Here is a 6,347-nt window from a genome sequence, read left to right on the forward strand (position 1 = left end):
AAGTCAAAAGGACACAAAATCACACTGTCAGGAAGGATTTTTTAATAATGATAAAATTCATTCATAATCCACCTCTTATAGAAATAGGGGACAAACTTCATAGATCCCAGCTAGATAAACTTTCTGTACTTTTATATCTGGAAGCTATATATTAAATGGGACATTGTTGGAAAATTCTTGGTTTGGCAACTGGGTGATATAACCCAAGGGAATGGTTTAGTTCAAAGAGATGGGAAGAATCTTTAAAAAGTGAAACTGGAAAGAATAGACATGTGTGTGTATATATATATATGCTCGCATCTATAAACTTCACTGTCAAGCATACTGGTGATGACCAGATGACAGTCAAACGTTGGTGGGACCACAAAAACCATCGACCAGATATAATGTTATAACAGATAGAATTGATATTAGACATATGTTTCAAAGGGAAACATACAGAAAAAGCATGGAGATAAATAATTTGGTAATGGTTTTTGATAAAATAAGTATTTAAAAATATATTATATGTATAACATTGATAAATGGAACATTTTTTAAAGCAATTAAAAAAGTGGGATGACAGGATTAATTGGGACGGTCCCTGCTGACCTGGGACGGGTAGAGGGTATGATGTAGTAATTTGTAAATTGAATGTCTTCAACATCTTGCTATACAATTATCAGATTCTTCCCACTCCATACTTTCTCAGATTCCAGGATGCGTATGGATGTGTATCAGAAGTCTCGCAAAATTGTTACACCTTAGAGGGACCCAGCTTCCTTTGTATATCTCCTAAATAAAGGTTTGCATCCTCATGATGTTTGACCATTTTAAGAGGGCATAAGAAAGGTCAAAATTAAATCAGGAAGAGGCTAAGTTCACATTCATCTGTTTATTCAAGTTTGCCCTGTTAACATATCAAGTGGAGGTCTTCATTGATTTTTTAATTATATTAAGAGGTGCACATGAAGTGAGATAAGATATCCTCCCCCTCTTTCCTTCCCCATCTCACGTTCTTCTTCATCCCTACTAACACACACTTAAGCATTTGAAATGTTTATGCTGTTTTACTTTCAAAATAGATTATTGAGACAAATATGTATTTCAAGCATTTTCCATTGTAAGCTTTTTTTTAAAGTTTCGACGCAATGAAGTTTTCTCTGAATTCTTTTTTGTGAACTTTTCTGTAGTTTTGGGGCTGCGGCAGCACTAATGCTGTTGCTGGTGCCCTCTTGACATTCTGTGTTGACTGCACCTTGAATCTCATTGGAGGTGACTCTCGTTGGAGGGCTCCTGGTTGGATTGGAAGGCACATTGTTAGATGAATTGCAGAGTTTGGTTTAACTGTCCATCAATATTCTACACACTAATCCTATTAAACTCAAAAAACATCAGAGACAAAGTACAGCAGTTTCCATTTTCCTGAGACCTGGGTGGATGTATTGGCTAGAACTGCTCTGTTCTCATTCTCACTTGAAATCCGTAGATTTAACTGCCGAGGAAAAGAAGATGAAATATCTGACAGAAATATCTCACAAAAGTACAATATTCAGGAATTCCCAACATTGAGCTATGGCAGTTAAGGTGGTGTCAAACTGCATTAATTCTACAGTGCAGATGCAGAGGCCCCACTTTCTATCCCACCTCCCTTGATGTGCTTCCAACTGCCATAGGAGACCGTTGGCCAAATCAAGGGTCAATCGGTTCCTCTTTAAAAATCCTTCCAGAATGCCATCATCCTCCCCCTGATTCTCACAGGCTTCGATGGAGCCTAAGTGAATGAGAATGTCTCTCCAAATGGCAGCCTGATGCTTACCCTTGCCAAATCCTATTATCCAAATCCTTCATCACAAATTCTAGTTCATGTGGAATTCAGTGACAGTTTTCGTTAAACCCTGCTGGGTATTTTGCACTCTGGCTTTGTGTTGTAACGCAACAAACTACCAACAAACATTTATTTCCTAGACCCAACACACACACATGAGAACACCTCCTAATGACTAACTACACCTTGCCCCACTTATTCTACTAATTATAAAACCATCCTTAATCTCAGGCATAGTTAACTGGCATAGTTAGCTGTTAGTATAGTTCAATAAAACATTGAGTCATGGCCCTAAAGACAGAAGTTTATTTATTTTATTTATTAGAGTACTTATAGCCCTCCCTTCAGCCCTAAAGGCTATCAGAGTGGTTTACAATTATTATTTTTAATTAGACGGTTCCCTGCCCTCAGGCTTACAATCTAAAAAGACACGACACAAAAGGAGAAGGGAGTGGTGGTGGGAAAGGGGATGAGGTCCAGTGGTTATTCTCTCCCTCTGAGGCCTGGGCCAAGGCACATGGACTGGAGAGAGGGCTCTTCTTCTTAATTCAGGCCAGGCCCGATGGAGCTGGCAGACCTCACTCTCCCTCTGATGATGTAGAAGTTTAACCCTTCTTACAAACCTGGAGGTGTTTTGAACCCCAAAATACAAAGCATACACTTCCAGTTCCAAAAGCGTTAGCTACTCAGAGAAGTACGGCACTTCTTATCACTGAAGGGGATTCCATACCTTCTCATGATAAATGCCAATCTTGAGCACCATATCACTTGCCTGTATTTCAGTTTTTCTATTTGAGTGATAGATTATGTAAATTATCACAAGGCATAAACAAACGGTGATTATTATTGTGATAATTGGCCCCCAATTTCTATATCTTTCGGGTTTCCCTTCTTGCTGTGCACTGCAGTGCATTTCATACTGCAGCTTTAGTTTAAACCACTGCAAAAGCAGACTGCACCACTTCATGAATCCAGCCATGTCTATGAGGTGATTGTGGTGAACAGACCCACAAACCAGCCAGAGGCCATAAACCAGTCAGGTGCTGGCAAGGGGACTTTGAAGGTTTCATGTGGCTGTTGGTTAGTTAGCCATGTATTACAACTCAGAACTGTATGTAGAGAGATTTTGTAGCACCTTTGAGATATGCATCTGAGGAAGCAGACTTAAGTCTATGAAAGAAAGAAATAGAAATGAGATCTGGAAAACTGATTTTCTGTAGGCTGACTTGTGCAAGGATAGTATATGCACAGATGTGGAAGAGAGGGGCAACACCAGTGGTAGCCCAATGTTTGGTTAAAGTTTATGAAATGGCAGTAAGATAAAATGCCCTGCTGGATGAGAGAGAAAACAGAAGGATATGTACAAAAACAATCCGAGAGTGTTTTATTTCAAATTCAGCTGCATTTCACGCCCTTGTTATCTTTATTGGTGGCCCAATAAAAATGGTATTAGCAGGGGATTTCCGCAGAGAAAGCTTCTCTTTGTCACCTACAAATTTCTCTTTTCTGGTTATTTTGGTATACGTATAATAAATACACTTTTATACAGCATTTCACATGGGGAAAGTGACAAGGACATAACAGGCATTGCTTGCTGTTATTCTGAAAACTGTGTGACAGGTATAACATTATTTTTAGGTAAAGCAGGATGAGTTCTGAGCAAATCAATGCTGTCTAATGTGGGCTTATGGGAAAATATAATGCCAATAGACAACCCAGTGTTTCTTTTCAAACATTTCTCACAAATCACCTTAATTTGTAAACAGGTTCCCTCTTTTTAACTTTGCTAAAAGTAGAAATATTTAACAGGTAACTCGGGTTAATTTTAAAGACAATTTTTGATTGTCAACCCATTAATTCTCTCATTAACTGTTCCTACAGCTGGGAGGGATAAAAGACACATTTATCTCCATTCCTTTTCCTAACTGCTGTACTATATAGTAACAAGAATTTGCTTGCCTGCTCCGCACTTGTGGATTTAATAGGAATATCATGGTGATCATGAAGAGCTTTGTATTTGGAGAATGGGAAATGATGTACTTTCCATTTCTCCTCTCTCCCGAAACATATATAGTATGGATTGTATAATACTATGACATATACGTGCCCAATGCAAATTACTCCAACTTTTTCAAGATATTCTCTTTAACTGCAAAAGGGTTTGGCAGGACATTAGTTTCCATTCTTCCTCAACCTTGTCTTCATGCTCAACTGCCATCAATATTCTGTAAGCCAAAAGTAAGGAATATGTAGCACTCCAGATGCGTACCTTCCAACTGTCATGATTTGAAGGGACAGCCATTTAATTCTCTGTCACCCCGCTTTTTAAATTGCTTCTAAAAGGTCCTGGTTTCTCTCTCTTCTTCCTACTTTGCCCTTTCATCCTCCGCTGACCTCAGTCACTGCAAAATGAGCTGAAACTGCTAAAGTAGTTTGCATTCAGTTAACTCGGCAGGAGAGAGATGAAAGGGCAGAGTCTTGCCTTTCCCAGAAGACTCAGGCAAAAGCAAACTACTGCAGCCTGTCCTTGCTTGAATGTTCTTCCTGATGGATGACTCTTGCCATCTTGACCATGCTCTGATGCTGTTTGGCCACATGTGTCTTGGTTTTCATCTGTTAAATGTTTGAAGGTATGTAGACAATGTCGAACTGTAGTTTCAATTAATCTTAGCCAGCATAGCCAACAGTGAAGGATCTTAGCAGTTACAATCCAAAAACACAGACAGTCACTCTCTTTTGATCTGACCCGCTCCAAATATTATTGGAAGAACAAATGGGTGAGGAGGAAAAGGAAATCAAAATGAAGGCATACCACCTTGTACTCTTTTGAAGCAGCGTGTGAAATATACTTATTCAGTCAATAAAATAGTTACCCTCCACATCCACAGATTCTGCATCCATGGATTTTGCTATCTCTCTCTCCCTCTCTATATATATCCAAAAAGCCAACCCTGACTTTATCATTTTCTGTGGAGGGGGGGAGACCATATTACAACCCCATTACTTGTAACAGGACTTGAGCATCCATGGGTTTGGTTAGAACGTGGGGTCCTAAAACCAAACTTCAGCAGATACTGCGGTCCAACTGTAAATAATAAACAGATCCAGAATTCAGTTAATACACAGAAAAGAATCTGTCCATTCTACAGTGTCATTTCCGTCTATCTCTTTTGAAGGCTGACTGTTGCACTTCTGCATCATTATACGCAACAGTGGTGACTCTACTCAATTGTGTATCTTAAAGGATGCATAACCGGTTGGAGAAAGCAAGCAGTGAGAGAATAATTTGCAGAAGGTCCGTCATTTAAATGTCCTAAAAATAATGAGGACCAAAGACTTTCAGACTTTTGCTAAGCAATCTAGTCAGAAGGAGATGCCCATGTAACATCACTTGGGGAAATACCTGATCAAGGAAATGTTTGAGGTACGGATGATCCGCCAGGCACAGGATTAGATTAAAGTATTGGATTTTAGAATGTTCCATAGACTGGAACCTAGTCAGTCAACAGATGATATTAAACACTTTTTAAAAGATGCTGGCATCAAGGGACGTGCTCTTCATTATCTCCCGTGTTACTCACTCTAACAGACATACATAAGACATAGCTTAACTGTGTCCTGTGTTCAAATGTGGGGAAGAAATTTTACATGTTGAACAGTCCCTCAGAGAACTCCCATACTGTATGGAAAATTTAAAGGGACTGTCCTGTTAGTCTGGAAAATCAGTATGCAAAGGGATCTTGAAGCAACTTTGAGAGAAGACGCTGGTAAGAGCTAAAAGCTGATATCATGAACATCTCACATTTTGGATTCTAAATCACCTTTGCAAGAAAGGTGAGATGAAATTTGAAATAACACAACCATACAGTTCAATGAGCTTAACTAATGAATGAATGATTAAGAAGGATGCTGTCATGTGAGATTAAGCAATTCACCTTGTTTAAAGTGGTTCCTTCACGTAACAGTAGTAGTTTCCATTTAAACAAAGACAGGATTGAAAGCACTTACAGTGAACAGGAAATAGGCAGAGAAGCCAACAGAGCCAATGGCGTGGCTCCAGTCTATTGAGGTCTTTCCACCTTCAACCTCCCCTGAACCTCAACTGATCCAATTAGATTTGTGAAAATATCCATCTCATGTTTTAATACAGAAAAATCCAAAGTACAGTTCTTTTACAGTGTAGGAAAATTTAATACATACTCTATAAACAATATATTTACACCAGAAGCCACTGGGACACTGGCAAAGTGTGGTCACAGAAATAAAGTACTGTTTGTTTGTGTTTTTTGGCAATAGGACTTGTTGGTCTTCCCTCTTATGTTCAAGATTTTCATGAGCATATGTACTTCAAGCTCTGGATACTGGAGGAAATGCTTAGGAAAGGACAGGACAGAAGTGCATTGTGGAGGAAAGCTATGGATTACAAAATCCTTTCCCCCTTTTCTTCACTCCCAAATCAATGAATAGTCAAAAATGACTTTTGATCTTTGAGAACTAACATCCAACTGAAGGAACAGCACCATCCTTTTCTTTTACCAGC

Source organism: Sceloporus occidentalis, unplaced genomic scaffold (genome assembly GCF_023333645.1).
Source record: "Sceloporus occidentalis isolate IW3139 unplaced genomic scaffold, rSceOcc1.0.p SCAF_5, whole genome shotgun sequence".
NCBI classification, from domain to species: Eukaryota; Metazoa; Chordata; class Lepidosauria; order Squamata; family Phrynosomatidae; genus Sceloporus; species Sceloporus occidentalis.